The 19,261-nt window shown below is 44.2% G+C and overlaps 1 protein-coding gene across 1 annotated transcript in view; it reads left to right on the top strand.

The window, feature by feature from the left end:
• The window catches only part of LOC130377605 (activin receptor type-2B-like), a 30,873-nt gene extending 26,911 nt beyond the window's left edge, over positions 1-3,962 (top strand). The window contains exon 11 of the mRNA XM_056584756.1: positions 1-3,962. This exon is cut by the window's left edge and continues 4,215 nt beyond it. The gene's annotated coding sequence lies outside the window, so the exon portion shown is untranslated.
• Positions 3,963-19,261: the final 15,299 nt, after the last annotated feature.

Genomic DNA, 19,261 nt, shown 5'->3' with positions numbered 1-19,261 from the left:
TTTTCGAAACCAGGCTGTCTTTGAAAATATTAAAGATTTTCTAAAGAAGACGACATAAGTTCAGGGAAATAATTGTAACCCTCATATTTTATATAAGACTTACCTTGATAATCTGTGTCTGGGATCACAGTCAAAAGTGATCAGATGAAGACATAAGACATTATAATACAATTATCCATTGAAAACCAAGCAACTAGATTTTTCCTTGACATGATATAAACTGTGCCATATCTTTAACTAATATTAGTCAGTTGATGCATTCCTTCTACATGTCGAGTTCAACTTAAATTAATATAAATTCGCTAACCAGCATTTTGAAACCACTATTTTTGTATTGAAATGGTACAGTGCCATAGAATATGGTTGTGTTGACTGCCATGCTGGGAGTGCTGTTGAGATCATAAGAATACCCACGGCGGTGTTACTATGCCACAAGGGAGGCGGAAGGGGAACTTCACTGTCTCTGCAATATCTTTCTTGCTTTTCTCTCATGTTTTCTTCCATTTACATCTTCCATTCTTCATATCTGTGGGGTCTGTTCCTTGTCTCAAAGCAGAAACAAAAAGGAAAGATGGATGGGAAAGTAAACACAGGTGGTACCTTCAATATTGTCCTCAAGTTCCGCCCTACAGTGAACCCCATAACATCAGCCATACATAAGGTTGTGATGAATATATGTATGTAACAGACATAACTTCTAGATATCTGGATAGAAAGCATACTTTATATGTTTGGCTACCAAAAGGCTTCAATCAGAAAAAGGTTTTTTCACTAACAAAGCCAATTCTGCCAATATTTTGCAAACCCTTCAATGTATTCAAACCCCTACTGGACAGAAGCATTTGGAAATGGCATTATAGGTTTGTTAATTCCCTAAGTGACTCCATAAGTATTAACTGCTTTAATAACTGCTTTAATGTCCACCACAGTATGGCAGCATTACAGTATCTCGCCACATATTTATCTGCTGATCTGGGTCTTTGGTTGTCTTTGTTGGTGCCTCTCTTCATCTCACTTTGCTTTTCATTCTCCTCCCTTTACACTTCTTCTTCTGCATCTTCTTCTTCTTCCCTGATCATTAGTAAATGAGAAAAAAAGTTGTTCAATGATTTGCCTGTATTTAGTGGTTTAATTTGTTAATCGTCCCAATTTACAATTGAGTGATGAAAACAAAATCCTTCAAATACTCAATAATGTGAATATGCATTTGGTTGCGATTTAACAAAATTGTACGAAAACACCCTTCTCTCAGACTCACGGTCAATAGGATTCAGAGTAAGAAAGATAATCCTGAATCAGAATTAATTTATTTGACCTGAATGTGTACTTTTATGATACATATTAACAGAACCCAGCCAGTATTCATCTCTTGATGTAGACCAACAGTGAGTTAGTGAACAGTGAGACATACAGACAGATGCCATCAACAAGCACACTCATTTAATGAGTTGGATGGTAGGTGTTTCAGAAACCTATTACCTAATTTACAGCTTGACGGGCAGAAAAGTTGTGCTCAAGAGCACCATAGCGGACAGGAAATGGTACTATAGCACTTGATAACGTTTAAAATATTTGGAAATAAACACAATTTCAATTCCATTGGGTCTTTTAAGTTGTTGGTATGAGATAAATATATATATACCTAACAACAGCTTATGAATAGATTGAAAAGACTCTTGAAAACACAGCTGTTCTTATTTATTTAGTTGTTGGATGTGATGTCCTTCTGCAATCTACGACTAAATGTAGCCTTTGAAACCTTATCAACGTGTGGGCAAACATGCTTCCAAGCCTAAACTGGCGTGGGGTGATATATTCAATTGCCCTGTCGGGTCAAACAATGGATGGGACGCTCAGCTGAGTTAGCCTCGGTTGAGTAAGCCTGGCAAGTTATGCTTCCATTCTACCGGCAAGTGATGCAGTAGCAACATATTTCAAATATTTAACAGACCTGTGAATTATATCAAAAACCAACAGTAACCTCATCCTGTGCAAAATGGCCTCTACCGAGTGAACTAAATCTACAGCTGAACTGTAGATTTTTTAACAAGTGAAACGTCAGTGAAAAGTCCATGGTTGTTTTTTTTTCCTGTAACAATCCACGACACTGGGATGATGATTGATGTCAGAAATAATGCTGTAATTATGAGAATTTCAATGTAAATTATGTTTCTAGTCAAGCCCATTTTATTTTAAGAGGCATGGGGAAGATATGCTACGATTTTAATTTGCTCAGCCATGTGGATGAATAACTGATCTTAGGTTTGATTCCCAAAGTGCACCCCTTGACAATGACAATGTGAACCCCAACCTGCTCGGCTTGGATTTCCTCTGGATAAATTGGAAGACTTGGATTCAAAGGACTTAAAGTTTATACAAATTATACCTGTATGGAGAGGGGAGTCATTCAGTGTGGATATTAATCTCCTCTATTACCATATCATACCAAAAGCTTCCATAATACATACATTACATAACTCCTGTAATTTGTGACCATATAGTCATTATTGTCAGTTTATTTAAGCATTTTAACCTAGGCTTTTTGTCTGGCTGTATTTCTTAGTTTCCTTTTCTGAATCATAAATCGAAGGAGAATCCCACTAAAGAGTAATGCCGGACATTATAATTCAACATAAAAACGGTATACACGCAATGCACACACAAATATATTTTTCGACATTTTCGAATATCCCAGTCTTCGACCACCAATGCAAACTGATGGGTTTCCTTGGTATTTGTCAAGGGGTTGGATGAACAAAGGGGTCCCCCAGCTATTTGTCAATCGTTCTTATTAATAAAGTGCTGTTTCCTCAGGGGAGGAGAGAGAGAGAGGTCAACGACATCAAAGCAGTCGGATTTGACTCATCTGTCTCTGCACCTTGGTGGATTGGGGTGTGCAAGGCTGGCTGAGTCCTGATTTGAATGACATTTCCAAACTTTACATGTTAATCAAAAAAAAGCAAGGCACGGTTTGTTTTCGAAAAAGCAACGGAAGGGATCTGTGATAGACACAGAAATGGAAACATTTTCAATAGGTTCTATTTGTTGTATTTATTGCATAAATTGTATTCAGAATCCACATCATGGAAGGAATGGGATTGTAATTAGAAATAAGAAAAAAGGTTTTTAAAGGTGAAATGCCAAATCAGGATATTGCTGTCTTTGCAGAACTCAGTCCTTCCTCCATCACAATGGGGATGAATTTGTGAAATGTTAATCTTGTATCTTGTTTCGCGTTTTTAGCTGAGCTGTAGACGGCCGAGACATTCTTATACTACTGATTCTCAACATGCTATAAAGAATTAAAAAAAAGAAAGAAGGCAGAAATGCTTTATGACTAACAACCTTGACATGGTGAAAACTGGTTTTGGTTCAGGTTTAAAAAATAAATCTCAAGTGTACGTATGGAACTTCGGTTTTCTGTAGATATATGCATATATATAATATATATATGAACAGATGGATTTTTTTTTTCTCCAAAAAAAACTTTTGCGACATGCATTTAAAGAGACAACACCATTTCCCCCACCACCTCCTTGAGGGAGAAGTAGAAACCTTGTCTTGTTATAACGGTTAGACAAGATTCATATTGTTTTTTACCAGCAAAGATCCTTCGAACATATCCATATAATTTGCAACAATGACTGAACATGCCTTTGTTATGTTTCTTATGCTTTTGGATTATCTTTTGTGGTGGTTCAAATTGAAAAACAAAAAAGACGACCAGGCTATAGAGACGAGGTAGTCTAGTTTTGAATACAATGAGGGAACTGTACTCTTGATGTGTGTATGTGCGTTCCTCCCTTGGTCTCTCTCTCTTCCTCTCTTTCTATCTCTCTCTCTCCACAGTGCCAGGACCATTGTATGAACGAATGTAGTGCTACCCCACAGGAGGCACATACACACACACACAACTAATTACTATTGAAAAAAACGGTGAAAAAAAAGGATTATCGCATCATTATCTTTTTGTATATAAAACAATAAAATAATGTAAATTAACTTCATCTGGAGCCCGTTGTCATGTTTTAACCCACCTGTTGCAAGTCCACCTCTGTAGACAAAGGTATATGATGTAGATTTCAGTTGTTTATACGCAGGTATTTTAATACAGTGTGCTTGGCCTCATGTGCCTAGCCCCAAACGGTAGACCCTGTACACAGGAACACTCTGGGGAATCTCTCATGTTTATTCAATATTCACACACTTCAACAAATAAACTATTGTGTAACACTATTCCTACTAGGGAAAAACTAGTTATTGCAAATGCCAAATCTAAACCAATATTAATTACAATTGGGATATGTGCTTTTGCCTGTGCTTAACAGTGTTTGAAGGCTGAAAATAAAAAAATATCCTTTCTGTGAAATAGCCTTCTTGTTTTGATGTCTGGCCTTGGGGTATTTGACATTATATATAACTAGAGTTTTTGCACGCGCATTGGGCGCGCTCAACTTCTAGTTGTAATTAAACCCATAGCAATAATGTGGAAACCCCAGTCGATAATGTGAACATTTTCTGAGCGCATAATATAATAACATTTTGCCTATAATGTTACAACGTATAACATTCGTTCACCAAAAACCAGTGCCAACATTTAAATATTTTTTAACCATTCAGCGAACAAAAGGCAACAGGCTGATTATCATTTTGGGGGCCACTCAATGACATGCAGAAGCGTCATCAACCCACCCACTGAAGTGGTGTGAGAAAGACTGACTTTCTACTTCTCATTCATACATAATTTCCTACTGAGAAAATATTACCTCAGGGGTAGTATTATTCAGGAGATTTTCAGGGTACAAATGTCAGGTTATGTTAGCACTTTGAGATTTCTGAATGTAAAATGCTCTATAAATTAAATATATTATTATTATTATTATCATCATTATTATTATTATTATTATTATTATTATTATTATTATGTTGTTCTCACACTTATGGAAGAAATCAATGATTATATTCTATGGTAAACCATGATTATTAGGCCTAAACCATTATTATTAGGCCTAAATATCTAATGGTAGAAAACATCTGAAACGCCTCTGGATTCTAATCCAAGGCTTGATACGGTGCCTGGGAGTCTGGGGTCAGAGTGTAAATTAGAACCCCCCCCCCCCCCCCCCCCCCCCCCAGGAGCCGGAGGCTATGGGGTCAATGCGTGCTGACCTCAGCCTGGTGTTTTAGATTAGCGTTGTTGACCACTCGCTTCAAGGAATCTATGACTTATCGGCCGTGGGCGGACACCCCAAACAAGAAACTGCTTTGTATGTGTGGATAAAAAGGACGCCGGGATCTGTTGATCGGCATTGCTTTGCAAACTACTCAGCTTTGTTGTTGCCTTTTTTAACGATAAAGTATTTTTGTCATACTTGCTCCGGACCCCCCGATTTCTTTTGCTCTCTTAGTTAGTCGAAGTGTTAGATCTCGGTTATTTCCCACAACACACTTACGGCCCATCAGCAGAATATCAGGGTTTACACGCGTGAAAGCAACTAGTGTGTGAGTATTTGATTACATTATAAAATTAGTCAATTTATGGTAACAGGGGTAATTGTTCAATGGAAAGGCTAGTATACTATGCATGCAAATCAATTATTAAATAGCTTTTTTTTGTTATTCAGGGCTGAAAAGTGCATTGACATTTTAAAATGCTTGAAAATAATAATCATCATTGAGATTAAAAATCTCTTCCAGTGTCCTGGTCAAGACAGGCAGCTGTAGCCTACAGTCACACATAGCAGTCCACAGGGGGGAAGGGGGATATCAATATCGCGAGACATTTCGGGAGGCTCAAGGGGGAGAGTAATATTACATCTCGTAATACGTCTTGTGGTGGACTCCATAGACATAATTCATCATATTGTGTTATTGACATGTTTTTGTTTTGTTATTGCGACACTGACACTGATCACGTGACTTGTGTGTTGATATGCCGGTCGGCGCGATGTTTGAAATTAAAGTTTTTCATATGACAAAATGAACGACCTGCCGCTGCTTGTCGAGGTGGGAAATTGTCTCTTCCCTTCTTCTATCGCAATAGTTACAGTCTATATACATAACGTCATATCTGGTAAAGTTTGTCGAAGGCAGAGCCGTTATGTTTAAAAACATAACGTCTAACCTGGGCAAGTGTCGCTGCGGTGTGTGCGAGTGCGCGTGCGTTCTTACCTGCGTGTGTATCGATGGCGGAGCCGTTATGTTTTTAAAAACATACCGACTTACATGGGCGAGTGTCACTGCGGTGTATGGCAAGCCGAGTTTGCCACAATTCGCCTACAATTAACGGCGTTCTGACCAGCATTACAGCATTACATCATTCAGCCGCAATGAAGTCCTTCAGGAGCGTGCATAAAAAACGTGTGTTTGTGCACATCACAACGCATGTAAAAAACGGCGTCTCTCTAGTATGCTAATAATCTCCGCCCTTATTTTCTCTCAGCCAATGCATTTGAAGTGTTTGCGCCCAATCGATGATCAAGACAAGCAGACCAAATCAGTTCAGCACAGATCTTCTTGTGACGATTTCTCCTCTCATTTCTGTTGATAGTTGTAGCGTCATATAGTTGAAAATATTTGAATCCGCAGTCAACCGTGTGGTCACCGTGGCCGAAACGGTAGCGATGCTTGCTCTGTAAGCCAAAATTGTAAAAATCTCAACTGTGTGACAACTATAGCATTTATCTAAATGTGCTCTCTAGTCTGGAATATGTGGTGTAAACATTAAAAATAAAATCCATTCATTCATTTTCATTGAAACGCAGAGGCATTGACACGATTATAGGCATTGATTACCCTCAATGGCCAATAGCCAAACTTTCTTCATAAATTCTGGCATAGAAGGACTGCCTCTGCTGTTGCCTCCAGCTGTGTTGGGCATGGTGGCCACTGACCATCCCAACAGTGGTGTTGGATCATTGTGCACCATTTTGAGAGACAGAGACAGACAGACAGACAGACAGACAGACAGACAGACAGACAGACAGACAGACAGACAGACAGACAGACACTTTATTGACCCCAAACTAAATTTCACAATACAAACAACTCTCACACAAATACAAACAGCCTATAAAGTAATACAGCTACCACCTAGGCAAAAGGTAAAATGTTAAAAGAAGACATAAGTTACATTTAAAATACAGATGCTGTAGCCTATATAAAAATACAGATGCCACATAAAATATAAAAATAGGATACAATGTATAATTTTATAAAACTAGGATATAACTAGGCTATAAATATAGGAGAATACTTGGTTACAGCTGTGCAATTACTATCCTCCTAAATTAATTTAGTATTAACCAAAAAAAAAATGAAACCATAAATGGAAGAGGAATTTAGTTAATTTATGGGAAATTTCCGGCCTATCACCCAAAATCGTAACCTAGCCTACGAAAAACTAGGTAAGTTAAGCAAACTTTGTCACAAAGGAGATCTGATCTGCCGAACTGATTCGGCACTGAATTTGAAACTTATGACACAGGAGGTCTGGCTTGCTGACTAAAAAGCATTGCGATCATAAAAGCGTGACAATCTGACAAAAGCGCAAATCTTTCAATAGATGGAATCGATCGGACAACCTATGCGGTGTGCATGTGCGTGCTTGCGGTGTATGTATGCGTTCGCGTGTGCTGTGTGTGTGTGAGCTGCAGGCTGCTTGGCACATGCGCACATGACTAACTTGAATAACTGGTGAGACAGGCCTGCTATTATAGTAGTAAGATATAATAAGGAATGTAATATTCAGTCGATACAAAGATGCTTGCTTTGCGTTATTTATGCAATTGTCATTCTCTATAAAAGACATACACAACTAATAATGCTTGCCGAGTTGTTCAAGGGGCTTGATGTAGGCTCTGGTCCGAGTAGCCATCTTTTCAAATCTCTCCACTGTCAGTCAATCCTTTGCGTTGAATCTGAATTTTGAAGGCCATTTAATTAAATGCTGGATGTTTGGTAGCATGGCCGAGCAGTCCAACAAGCTGGATTAAGGCCCCAGTTTCTGAGGAGGGGTGGGTTCAAATCCCTCCCCTGCCAGTAAATCCTTTGCTTTGAATCAGAATTTTGAAATGAAATTAAAGAAGTCTCCTAATCGGTGGTAGTTGGTAAGAGCAATGCAAGCCATCTAATTATTTCTTAATTTGGCTTGACCGGGATATGAACCCGGGACCTCTCGCACCCTAAGCGAGAATCACAGAGACTAGACCAAAGAGACACGTACAACTACAAGACATGTGTCAATTCTGAAGCTGGTCCAATGATAAACAATAGCTCAACCTATTGTTCAAATAATCTTTCTTCATTTGGACCCTATTAAAGAATGAAATGTCAAAATATTGACAGGCTGTTCTCCATCGTTTCTGCTTGTGAGCGCACCAAGCATAAGACTCTAGATCCATTTTGAAAACTGGATCCATGCAAGACTGAACCCCCCTAGGTCAGCCCTGTATAGAGCTTAAGTCACACGTCTTGTTGGACATTTACACACCGTGATCAGCTCTGCTTGATTCTGCTGTACAGACAGAGCACTGGTAACCTTTGACCTCTCCTTGTGTTGACACACACACACACACACGCACACGCACACACACACACGGATATGAGCGAGAGAGCTAACGTTATGCATTGTACATATTTATAATTCGTCCCAGCCATTATACCACAGATACTCCAGAGTCTATAGCATATAACCGAGTCGTCTGATTACAGTTTAATTAATTTTTCACAATTTACCAGCTCTCGTTTTGAAGGCTGAACAGAAAATTAGACTAGAACTACTTAGCAGGTGTCCGTATATCAGGGGTTAATGCACACCCTGCAGTGTGTCAGAATCGAGTATTCCCCCAGACCGTGGTATAAGATTGGTTATCATATATCAAATCAATGAACAGCATCACAAATGTACCATGACACAAATATTTTATTAGTTCCCTTTGTCTTTACCTCTACTATACACACATACACACACACACACACACACACACACACACACACACACACATTTAAATGCTTTTATTTGGACCAAATTTACAAGAGAAAAAGATCCAAACATTTTGGGAAGAAATATTGATAATGTAACAGGTATGAAGCTTACATGCCTTTACAAGACCTACATGATAAGTTGATAAGATATTACACCGAACACTGATGTATAAACCAAACATCTTTGTCTCCAGATATGCAGACTACCTGTCTGAATCTGAAATGGTGGCTGAAACAGAGCAAAATGTTGCCAATCTTTTGACTTAATTCTTATGTAACCCAACCAACCGCAGTCCTCTAATCACATTTTTGTGGATATGACCTAAGCTTCCGTCAGGGGCTGTCGCTCCGTCAGGGCCTTGCCAGGAAAGATGTAATCCGATGCGGTGGCAGAGATCGTTGAGATCTAGCCAGTCGGAGTGCACTCTGAATCTGGCGTCCTTGATGTTGAGTTTTCCATTTTGCGTCAATTTGAACCTGAGGAGCTGGTGTTAATTCTGGGAAGGGATGGGTATCTTGCGCCGTTGTACAGTAGGTGTAGAATCAACGATTTTAGTGCCAGTCCCCTAACCGTCAGGTCGTCATCATTGAGCATGTTCAGCAGAAGACCTATCCTGGAGGAGGTTTAGAGCCATTCAATGTTAGGGACTCCTAGGCCTCCGCTCTTGCGCAGCTGAAAGAGAATGTCCCGGGTTGTGAGGCTATTTTGAGCCATTTCCTCACAAGGTTCACTGTTTTGTTGTTCATCGTTGTCAGGTTTTGTTTTGAAATGTGTACATTGTGGAACAGATGTTGGATTTTGGCTAATGCAATCTGCTTGATAGCCTCGATTTTTGTGTGTACAGGGAGGGGAGCAGAGTCAATTAGTGTGATTCGATGGATGTACTCTTGGCAGAACTCTGTGACCTGTCGCCAGCGATATTTAATTTATGTCCTAAATAAGTATAGGTTTCATGCCGGTCATACAGTCGGATGGGTGCTTGCATCATTGTAAAGCTGGGAAGTTTGTCAAGCTTTGCCTTATACCATCTATTTCCTCCCCTCACTCTTTCATAAAATGCCGCAAATTTTGTACGTTTAATGTCCAGATTCGACCATCTGATGAACCGATCTGTACGGAGGAGCATGCTGTGAATTACAGTTTCATCTCTGGAAGAGATTTATACATCGCCCGCGTAGCCTTGCACCGGGTTCGGGAAGCGCACGCCTGCACACTAGCACATCCATTTCAACCAGGAGTTAATAGCGAGGATGAAATGGGCACCCAGTCTTGATGCCAGTCGTTGACGGTATTTGATCGGTCAATGCTTTCCCACATGGGGAGAGTATTCCTGTGTCTACTAGCCAGGGGAGGATTCGTGATAGGAGACACTTCATGAATACCTTGTATATTGCCGGTAGTAAGGAGAAATGTCACCAAGTGGAGTGGTCAACGGGGATGTTATCCTTTTTGGGGATTCTGTGAATCAAACCCCCCTTCCAGTATTCTGGTACTTTGCCGTTATTGAGACATGTGTTAAATATGTTGGTCAGGATTGGTCATGTATTTTGTCTGGTGGCTTTCAACGTTTTGTATGTGACGCCATCTAGTCCACATGCTTTGTTATTAGGGAGATCACAAATCCCCATTTCGACTTCATTGGTAGTAAATAGCGGTGTGTCGAGTTGCGTATATCCCACTGGTTCTAGTAATCCTGTCCAAGGAGGCGGGTTCAAGATACATTCAGAGATCTCAGTTTCGCATTTTGAGCTGTAATAGTTTTTCATAGTTTGGACATTATTTGCGCATGCCGGACCGGTAGGGTATTTACTGCCATTGAGAATTATCTGAATTGCTTTGAAATTTTCTATTTTCTTGTGCAAGGCATCCTTGAAAGCCCATTTTACTGTCGTTACAAGGCACATTGTCAAAAAGCAGTAGCCTTAAACCAGCCATTTCAATGTATACATCCCCTGCATTAACGTTGGCAGTGGCTGCGGGTAGGGATGTTCACTCCATTAAAGCCATGTCAGCCATCGTGCACACACAGGCAGTCAGTCAGTCAGACACACACACACACACACACACACACACATAGTTGGAAGTCCCTGTCCAAACTTGTTCACATAAAAGTATAGAATTGTTATTGCCCTTCATGATTCAGAAGCAGACAAAAAAACACGGTAAAAATTACCCAGGTGGAAAATGTTCTACATGACTGCAACTGATCCTTGTTTTTATAGCATTAGAGGTTATGAACACCAGTTATTGAAAATAGACAGTGAACAGTATAGTATATATAATGTAATCCTTATAATGGGTTATGCTTCTATAATAGGCCGGGTTATTCCCTCAATTATATTCTCTAAGTTAAATGATTAAACCTCGTTGGGTTGGATTTTTCTCTTTGTTTTTTTTCCTTCATCATTTTGTTACACCCTTTACAGGAAGGTGTTCGTAAAGCTGCCAAGTTCTATGTCGTATAGGCTTCGCCTTTTAAGGCTATCCCTATTGGGTTATCCCTAGGCGTGAGCAGTAGCACTGAAAAATTTGAAATCCCCGCCCACCAACAGCGTGGGCCTCAACGACGTCCGCAGTCCGCAGATATAGTCGGGCGCCGGCGGACGTTCTGCTCCCATTTTCTTCAGGACGATCCTGTAGCATACTGAAGTAAATAAATAGATATTATGGACTCAACGGCGAACGGCATCTGCAAGACATGTAACACGGGTTACATCTTGCCGTATGGCGGCCATGAAGTGTGCGAGGGCTGCCTTGGGCATGAACATGCCGTCTTGGCGCTCTCGCCGCCCTGTCTGTGTCGGCATTATGCTGCGCTGCCCAGACAGCGCAGAGCCGACACTGCCGCCGCCATTGCTGAACGGGCCGACGACTTTACTGTCCCGCTCGACGATGCCCTCTCTCTCCTTGTGAGCTCGGAGTCAGGCGACTCCGACCGCGACGAGGAGGGGGCGTCTCCCCCGGCTTCCCCTCTCCGAATGGAGAGGCCCGGGGCAGAAGCTTTGCCCGTCTCTGCCGCCACCTCACTTCCAGTGGTTGGAGCTTTGGTGGCAGAGCTACCGGGCATTATCGCCAGGGCAGCCGCAAACCTTGCCCATGCCACAGGGCCCCCGACGCCCGGATCAGCTCCGTGGCATCTGGGGGCTCGAGGCCGCGACACGCCCCGCCCGTCTCGACCCGATCTTTCTCCGCCTCCACCCGGGCGGCAGCGCTCCGCTCCAAGCCCCCGTCGCCGCCATAGGCCCCCGGCAGCCACTGTCGCGGCGCCGCCGGCAGCTCCTCCTCCTGGCCCCCAGGCTTACCAGCCCCGCCTGCCTCCATCGCCGGCTGCGGCGAGCGGCCAGCGAAGGCCCCGGGAAGCGGGCTCATCTCCCGCCCCACAAGCGCCGGCAAAGGCAATTACGTGGCGAGGGAGAAGCGTGTGACAGCGAGAAACACCTCTTTAGTAAAGACGGCTGTTTTTTCCCCACACAGTTAACGCCGGAGCCTACCGGCCCGACCATAACTGTTTCACACGCATCCCCCCCACATATAGGCAGGCCGTCAATAAACATTGTATTATTGATCGAGCCAGACCTACATTACTTTCCCCTCACCTGGCCTGGCATGACACGTGGCGAGACGGCCGCTGAAACGAGCTCTCTGTCTACGAATGACACGCAGCTCGTTCACAGTGTCAGCAGTCTGCTGCCCAGTCACAGTGTTATTCCTCCTCGCGTCCCAACGGTCAGGAGAGAGGGAGCTACACTCTTGTCACAAGCTGAGCAGGCAGGGCATGCCTCTGCTAATGACACACACACCCAGCCCTTTCGGGCAGAGCTCCCCATGGGCTGCGAGGAGGACTCCTCCCCTCGCAGCGGCGGCAGGGGCTCAAGGGTGGCTCGTTTCCATGACAGCCGCATCAAAACAAGAGGCTGCACAGCCGCTTTCAGAGCATTACTCAGAATGGCTGAACGCATGCACCCTGGCCAAATGGATGGACAGACTGATCAGCAAGGGTCACACCCTGCAGTTCACCTCCGTTCCGCCGCGATTCAACGGGATTGTGGAAACAACGCTGTCATCCAAGGATCAACAGCTTTCACTTTTGGCGGAGCTCCAGCAGCTTCTAGCGAAAAAGTGACTTCCACGGTCCCAAAGGGAGAGGAAATGCTGGGATTCTCTTCCCGTTATTTCCTGGTAACCAAGAAAACAGGAGGGCTGAGACCGATTCTCGATCCAGCCTTATTCAACAAATGCATCGCGGAGAGGCCGATTCACATGTTAACAATCAGACAAGTGTTACAGTGTGTAAAGCCGGGCGACTGGTTCACCTCAATAGATTTGAAGGACGCCTACTTCGACGTCACAGTGATCCCCAAACACAGGAAATTCCTGCGTTTCTCGTTCCAAGGGTCACACTACCAATACAACCGTCTCCCGTTCGGGTATTCTCTAGCCCCATGAACGTTTTCCAAGTGCGTGGAGACGGCTCTCCGGCCGCTTCACGCAGCAGGAATGAGAGTACTGTTCTACTTGGATGATCTGCTTTTGATGGCTCGCTCCAAGGAGGAAGCAGCTATTCAAACAAAAAAGCTGGTGATTCACCTGTCGAATTTAGGCTTCGCCATGAATTGGAAGAAGAGCTCCTCCCTCCCCTCACAGAGTGTGATGTATTTGGGGGTAGAGCTGGATTCAGCTGTAATGAGAGCACGGCTCTCACAGCAGAGGATGGAGACGCTGTGGTCTCTTCTCCGCCGCTGTTCCCCGGGCAGCGTCGTGACAGCCCTCTCTGTCATGAGGCTGCTGGGCATGATGTCAGCCGCTGACACGGTGGTACCGACTGACCCGGTGCGCCAACGGAGGCCCAAAAGTGGGCCCCGTGGGCCCTGATTTGACCCACTGGGGCGATCCCCGAACTCTCTCCAGAGGGGTGCCGTTGGGCAGAGCAACGTCACACATCTCGGTGTTCACGGATGCCTCTCTGTCGGGCTGGGGAGGAACATGCGAGTTTCACTCAGTGAGCGGCGTTTGCCCCCCCCGTGACCATGCATATAAACGCATTGGAGCTCCTCACTGTGTTGAAAGTGGTCCAACACTTTGCCCCATTGTTGACGAATCAACACGTAATGATTTGCACGGACAACAAGGCGACAGCAGCATACATAAATCTCCAAGGGGGCGTGCACTCGGCACAGCTGCTGAGCATAGCGAGACAGCTGTTATGCTGGGCGCACACACACTTGCTCTCCATCAGAGCAGCGTACATCCCCGGTGTCCTGAACAGAGGGGCCGACATAATGTCGAGGGGGGGTCCCCAACCAGGAGACTGGACTCTGCACCACGATCTGATCAATCAGATATGGAACGAGTTTGGGAAGGCGGAGGTCGACCTATCCGCCACGCTGAGAACACACAGTGCGAGCTGTGGTTATCTCTCAGCGCGAAGGACAATCCCCCACTGGGGTTGATACGTTCGCTCACAGACCGTGGACGAACACACTCCTATACGCTTTTTTTTTCCGCCCGTCCCCCTGATTCCCCAAGTCTTGGACCGAGTCCAAGAGGAGCGGCTGTATATGATTCTCATAGCACCGCAACGCACGAGTGCACCGTGGTTTCCCTGCCTCCAGCGTCTGCTCTCGGGGCCGCCGAAGGAACACCCTTGGCGGCGGGACGCTCTCTCACAGGCAGGGGGAGCAATCATAGATTACTCAGAGATCGGCCAGCGCTTGTGGGCTTGGCCGCTGAACGCAAGCGCCTAGAGGGTCTCGGCCTCTCCCAGGAGGTCGTACGGACCATCTAGGGTGCCAGAGCTGACTCCACCTGAGTGTGTTACTCGGCTAAATGGGCGGCTTTCCAGAAATGGTGCACGGAGAGGGGTTGTGATCCCATCTCCTGCCCTTTGCCGCGTGTGCTCTCTTTCCTCCAGACACTGATTGGAAGAGGGCTGGCCTTTAGCACGGTTAAGACGTACACGGCTGCTGTTTCATCATGCCACGAAGGCTTCGGGGATAAAACTGTTTTTAGTCACCCCTTAATGAAGCGCTTCCTAAAAGTTGTGAGGAGAGAGAGACCCGTGACGCGCTCTCTCACTCCACAATGGGATTTAACACTGGTGCTGCGCGCACTGGTTAAAGCCCCATTAGAGCCTCTTGACCGGGTGCCCCTCAAGTTTGTGTCAGCCAAGACAGCTTTGCTGCTGGCCCTGATGTCAGCTAAGAGACTGAGCGACCTGTCTGCACTCTCTGTAGCCCCTTCTTGTCTTAGAATACAAGGGGACGGCAGTTCGGCCATATTCCGCCCGAACCCGGCTTTTACACCTATTACACGAGTATTACTAGCTCGTTCAGATCGAGAGTAATAACATTCAATGGTTTCTCTCTCCCTCCTCATCAATCTGAGGAGGAGGCAACAGCCCATCTATTGTGCCCCGAGGCTCTGAGCAAATCTCAACAGTTATTTGTGCATTACAGAGAACATTCCCAGGGCCTCCCCCTGACGAAACAACGGCTGTCGCATTGGCTGTGTGATGCTATCACGCAGGCTTATGTGTCAGCGGGGGCAGAGCCGCCTGAGACTATCAGAGCTCACTCGACCAGAGGAATATCTTCCTCTGTCGCTCGGCAAAAAGGGATGCCTATGGAGGATATCTGCACAGCAGCCTCCTGGGCTTCCCCATGCTCTTTTATTAGGTTTTACCAAAGAGACATGTCGCGCCTCTCTATGACACACTCAGTTCTAGGTGCTTTGTCAGAGTGAGTGTGATTGTGTGACTATTCCCCTCGCATATTAAACAATGTGAGGAGGAGTCAAATATTCATGCTGAGAGCTCTTGTATCTTATCAGACACATTGGAGCTGCTCGTTGATGACGTGCCGTTAGACGCATGAAGTATGTTATGCTATGTCTGACGCATGATACTAGCGCGTATGTAGATGTGTTTCTGGTACTGATCGGGACCAATGAAGCATAGACAATATCGTGCTTCGCCCTTTAACCCAATTGCGATAGCCTTAAAAGGCGAAGCCTATACGACATAGAACAATAGTTACGTATTGTAACTCTAGATTCTATGAATATAGGCGCAGCCTTTTAAGTGTCGGCCTCATTGTCCTTTAAATAGCTGAAGAAATGCTGTTTATTGGGAGCAGAACGTCCGCCGGCGCCCGCTTATATCTGCGGACTGCGGACGTCGTTGAGGCCCACGCTGTTGGTGGGCGGGGATTATAATTTTTTCAGTGCTACGGCTCATGCCTAGGGATAACCCAATAGCGATTGCCTTAAAAGGCTGCGCCTATACTCATAGAATCTAGAGTTACAATACGTAACTATTGTTTTCTTCTTATCTTAGCAATAGGTCTTTCACAGTGTCTATCGGCCAGTTCTCCTCACCCTCTGCCCCTGTTTCCTGTGGGGTCCCCCAGAAACACATTCTCACTCCGAGCGTCAGTGACTTTGGCTTCAGTTTCTGGGTAAGGGTACCCTTGTGCTTCTTTTTTCGACGCATGGGGTTTGCAACTCGTTACAATGTAACACCTTCACGGGGGACCCGATGGCTGCACATAGAGACGCTATGAGCATTCATCCCATTGGCTAACGGAGGACCTTGCGCTTCTTTTTTCGACGCAGGGGGTTTTCCATTCCCCCGCGGCTATATATGAAGCTATGAGCATTCATCCCATTGGCTAACGAAAGACCCGATGGCTGCACATTAACGGCGATTTTACAGTGAAATCTGTGACATTCCTCAACACAACTACACCAACGTGTCCTTGTTAATTACACAACATGTATGGGTTAAGGCTATGGGCATCAGTTGACCTGTTTTGTGCTTTGATTGAGAGAAACAATCGTTTTTTTGATCAGTGTTGGGTAGCTGAGGTCGTTGCTATAGAGACCAGGTCCGTCCGCTTTTTTTGACAACTGACAGAGCAACCCTTTCTCATCAAAATTACGTTCCAAGAGAACTATTCGGCATTCTCAATTACGTTTGTCTAAAAAACGTATTCTGTCCGTGATTACGTTTTATTGAACATATTGTAAATACGAATTCGTTCTCAGTCTATTTTTTGCCATTTATTTACCGTGTTACTATGGCAGAATAAAGAATAAATTCATGCATTATCATTCAACTTGAACATGTGTTTTTACAGTATAGAGTGGCGGAGGGATGACGTCGGTTGGCCAACCCGGAAGTGAGCGTCGCCCTGGGTTCCCTTGACAAAAAGCCAACGGGTTTTTCCATTGGATTTTGGATTATTGCAGAAAAATTAGCATCTTTGAAGCACCTCCTCAAAAACTGAAAATAAATAAATAAAAATAACCTTGCTCCAAAGAACGAAATGTAAACCAATGCATTCTGAATGGGAGTGTTTCTCCGATTTTTCCATGCTACACTGAATGAAATGTAAACCCATGCAATGACTTCATAGTCATATGACCCCATAGTCATACTAATTTAAATATCATTAATCTCCTGAGTGTGTAGGGTGGCATTCTATTTTTTTCAACGGGGCTGCATCCAGTCATTTGACCGTCATGGTTGCTATAGTCGTGGTTGCTATCGACCGCCCCCTCTAATACTTACATGGCTCTAAAAACCATGCACTAAAGGAGCTGCCGTCAATTGTGTTGTTTTTGTCGTAAACTAGGGTCCGATGGTTAAAAAATAGACAAGATATTCCAAGGTATCCTTAAAAGGCAGCTTGGATGTTTTTATTTTCTGCAGTTTAGACTTCTTCTATAACCTATTTTTGAAAGCAAAACACCAAGCGCATTGATTTAACGAGGCAGGGTTATTTGAAACAACTTATTGAATAAATATTTGTGAGAGGTCATTCCTTCTCCTGAGTTTGCTTCCTGTTTATGTCTAGTGTACACCCCTACTGTCCACAAGCAGCCCCCCCCCTCCCCATATGGATTTGGAGAATTGTTGCCACGTCCCAGTGGTGGAGGTATCATATATATGAAAGAGGGCATTCAATTATAGCCTACTACGATGATCAATTAGGAGGCCGAAGCCCTAAAGGAAGTGATGCAATAGGTGACTGAGTCGACAACATTTAAGTAAGCTGTACCTTGGGGTCTCTTATATATCAAAGGGGGTCTCAAAGGACGCATACGCTTCAACCTGTGGCTCCAGCCCTACAGGAAATGACTCAGCAAGTGCTCCATCTCGTTGCACCTCACCCAGCGGCTCGCTTGCAAGATTTTGGCCTGAAGTTCTTCCCAGACCTACACCCTAGCCATCCAACATGCATATCTGAGAATCAGGCCTCTCTTTAATAATGACAAAAAGTTATGAGAGAAATACACATTAACTTTTTGTTATCTCATAAGCGGCGTGGTGCCGGCTTCTTTTGACCCCAGACTTCAAAAACGTGGCCACGGGCCAGCTGTGTCTACACAACTTAAGCCACAAATGTACACCTCCATCCCACAAAAAATTTACATTTACTGTACTGTTGGAGGTCACGCCCCTTTTCCGGCCTTTCCGAGATAGCTATAAAATGTTTACACACATTTCCCGGGCCCCCGAGAACGACATATCCGAGATTTGGAGTTCTAGCCCTTAGAGAAAAAAAGTTTTCCCAAATGGACTGTCATTTGGACAAAGCCCCTCAGAAGTGTTGCCTGCAAGACCTAATGGTTCAGAATGTGGTGGAAAAATAGTTTTTGAGATAGGAAGGTCCTACCGCCCTGAAATTTGAATACCTTATTCTAGGGCCTAACTGGGACCCCCGCACCGAAACTTGGCCCGGTCGGACCCCGAGGGCAGGAAGGGGGGGCCTTGCCCTCGGGGTCCGACCGGGCCAAGTTTCGGTGCGGGCGTCCCAGTTAAGCCCTAGAATAAGGTATTCAAATCATACAATCATTCAATCATACAATTTCAGGGCGGTAGGCTCTTCCTATCTCAAAAACAGTTTTTCCACCACATTCTGAACCACATTCTGAACCAACCAAACACACCTCTTCTCCCTTGCCTTTCCTCCCCTTTTGTGATGTGTTGTTCATTTTTATGTTTTTTCATGTACTGTCTATGTGTGTGGTATGTGTTCTTTTATGCCTTTTTGCACCATGTACCGCACTTTGGCCAGTGAAAACTGTTTTTAAATGTGCCTTATAAATAAATGTTTCTTACTTATTTACACCAATGACAACAGCAGAATCAGAGAGGTGCTTCTCTCCTTAAAAGAGTATAAAGACATTCCTTAAGTTAGGAATACTATGACACAAGATCGCCTCAATGCTCTTGCTATGCTCTCTATAGAGAAAAAACTCATGTGGGACATT

Source organism: Gadus chalcogrammus, chromosome 23 (genome assembly GCF_026213295.1).
Source record: "Gadus chalcogrammus isolate NIFS_2021 chromosome 23, NIFS_Gcha_1.0, whole genome shotgun sequence".
Taxonomy (NCBI): domain Eukaryota; kingdom Metazoa; phylum Chordata; class Actinopteri; order Gadiformes; family Gadidae; genus Gadus; species Gadus chalcogrammus.
This window is presented reverse-complemented; position numbering and strand designations above follow the sequence as displayed.